Below are 2,839 nucleotides of genomic sequence, written 5' to 3'. Positions count from 1 at the left end.
AGCTTTTCTGGTTGTTCCTGAGATCACCAGCCTGAATCTCCTTTCTTGAGCACCCAGCAGGTTCTTTTCCAAGGGTATCGGAATCTTGAAAAGGCAGCAGATTCTTAGGCATGGGAGGGGAGAGCTGCTAGAAGACATCACTGTCAAAGAATTGGCAAAGTCAAGAATGTGCCAGCATCCAAGGGTCAAAACGTCAGGAGGGGCATCCTGTTCCACAGCATGATAGCCCCAGAGGGGGGTGCCAAAAGGATAACAGAGGCCTTGTGATTGCCCAGGAATCAAGTAGAGATTAGGACCAACCCATCAGAGAGCAATTAAGCAAAAGGGGGAATCAATTTAAAGGTGCCAGAACAGGAACCATGCAACAAGGCTTCAGGAGAAAGTAGGAACCAGGGTCCTGAACTTCATTCATCAGGATCCTCTCTCTCTCTCTCTTTTGAGACAAGGTGACACTCTGTCACCCAGGCTGGAGTGCAGTGGCACGATCTTGGCTCACTGCTGCCTCAGCCTCTCAGATGTTCCTCACCTCAGCCTCCCTAGTAGCTGAGACTATAGGCACACACCACTATGCCCAGCTAATTTTTGTTCGTAGAGACAGGATTTTGCCATGTTGCACAGGCTGGCCTCAAACTCCTAGGCTCAAATGATCCAGCCACCTCAGGCTCCCAAAGTGTTAGGCTTACAGGTGTGAGCCATCTGGCAGCAGGGACTTCTATCTCTTATCTCTTCTCTTCCTCCACCCACTTTCTCCTATATCCTCCCCCACCTCCAGGTTTCTCTGGCCCTTCCGACAGCAAGTATCGCCAGGAGCAGCTCCCTAATCTACATACTACAGATCTATCCACAAGAAGATAGATGGAACCACTCTTCTGTTCCAAATTCTAGAGCCTTAAGGAAGTTAACCTGAGTGGCTCAGCTTGGATCAAGTGCCCATCCTGGTCCAAACAACTGTAGCAGCACATCTGTGTATTTGTGTATCTTGTTCCTCCATAATCTTGCAGTCCGGGGAAAGTGTGCAGATGGATGGGTCCCTGAAAAGCAGGAGTTGTTTAGACAACCCTAGAGGTGTTCAGTTCTGGGAGACAAGAGTTGGGCCAGGTTGATAACTAGCCTAAGAGAGTCGGAATCAAATGAATAAGAACTAGATCCTGGGTGACAACCTAGATCAAGAGTCTCGAGGTTCAGTCATTTCAAAAAGCTCAAGTCTCATTGCTTCTTGGCCTTCTGGTTAAGATCATGTGCAGTATCTGTTCTTACCAGTTTAATATCTGGTACATCCTCTATCTGAGGATAATATAATAAATAGATTTTTGGAGCAAGGAGATGGAATAGGAGCTTGCTCTGTCCACTCTACACATTGGCCTGGATTGCAGTACCTCCAGGAACGGTGCACCCTCTCTACCACTCCCAAAAAGCCCAAGTCTCAAGAGGTAGTCTGGAAAAAAGTGTTTTTGGATTTACCTACATTTTTCTTTTCCAAGATGGAGTCTCCCTCTGTCACCCAGGCTGGAGTGCAGTGGTGCCATCTCGGCTCACTGTAACCTCTGCCTCCAGGATTCAAGCAATTCTCCTGCCTCAGCCTCCCAAGTAGCTGGGATTACAGGTGTGTGCCACCATGCCCAGCTAATTTTTGTATTTTTAGTAGAGACAGGGTTCACCATGTTGGCCAGGCTGGTCTCGAACTCCTGACCTCAGGTGATCCACCCCACCCACCCCCCCAACCCCGGACTCCCAAAGTGCTGGCACTACAGGCATGAGCCACCACTCCTGGCCGGGTTTGCCTACATTTTGGAGATGCTGCACACCATGTCCCTCTTTTCAAGAGTCACATAAGTATTTACATATGGAAGACCCTGAGAAGGCACCTGGGAAAAAACCTGTTTAACTGTAAATATAATAATGTATGTATTTGTATGTGGAGCTCTTCTTTTAGTGGATTATCTATAAACCGTCCACTGTTCCCAATGCATACTTTGGAGACAGACTTACCCTACCAGTTTTCACCTGCTGGTTATTTTTATAAGGGTGGGGATGATCCATGAGTGAACAGTCTTGATTTAAAGCAGTGTTTCCCAAACCTCATTTATTTGCCTACAACCTTCCTGGAGTTTGTCTTATATGTCCGCTCTGTGCACTATTCCTATATGTTTTTATGTAAATCAATCACTTTTTTAAAAAGCCTCATCCCAGTTATATCCTTAAAACAATGGTTATTTTTTCTCATACACATCGAAATACATATCTATTAGAATTAAAATGCTTGTCCATGCACTATCAATAATCTCCTCAAGTACCATATGGTGGGGACATGTGTTTGAAGTGTTAGGAGTCAGGAGTGGTCTCTGTAAGACAGAGTAAGTCAGTCAACCTCTGAGCACTGCCAGCCACACATGCTGGCAGAGAAGTTCAGCCTGTGACAAGACTGCTCGGATATTTCCATGTCTGTGCACGGGGATGTCCTCGGTCTGCCATTGTGAAGTCTGTGCTGTTTTCATGCCTACCTAGTCTTCTTTGGAGGGACCTGGAAAGCAAATGCAGGCCGGGTACGGTGGCTCATGCCTGTAATCACAACACTTTGGGAGGTGAAGGTGGGCAGATCACGAGGTCAGGATTTCGAGACCAGCCTGACCAACATAGTGAAACCTCATCTCTACTAAAATTGCAAAAATTAGCTGGGTGTGGTGATGCGTGGCTGTAATTCCAGCTACCCAGGAGGCTGAGGCAGGATAATCGCTTGAACCCAAGAGGCGGAGGTTGCAGTAAACCCAGATGGCGCCACTGCACTCCAGCCTGGGTGACAGAGACTCCATCTCAAAAAAAAAAAAAAAAAAAAATGCAG

General features: G+C 46.9%; 1 non-coding gene across 1 annotated transcript; it reads left to right on the top strand.

Moving 5' to 3' along the window:
- Positions 1–1,208: 1,208 nt before the first annotated feature.
- On the top strand, positions 1,209–1,398 carry LOC115838175. Its single transcript, XR_004033211.1, has one exon. It is a non-coding gene; the product is annotated as a U2 spliceosomal RNA (small nuclear RNA).
- Positions 1,399–2,839: the final 1,441 nt, after the last annotated feature.

The sequence above is a fragment of the Nomascus leucogenys genome, chromosome 13 (genome assembly GCF_006542625.1).
Source record: "Nomascus leucogenys isolate Asia chromosome 13, Asia_NLE_v1, whole genome shotgun sequence".
NCBI classification, from domain to species: Eukaryota; Metazoa; Chordata; class Mammalia; order Primates; family Hylobatidae; genus Nomascus; species Nomascus leucogenys.
The sequence above is the reverse complement of the archived record's forward strand: the minus strand, read 5'-3'. Positions and strand labels throughout refer to the sequence as shown.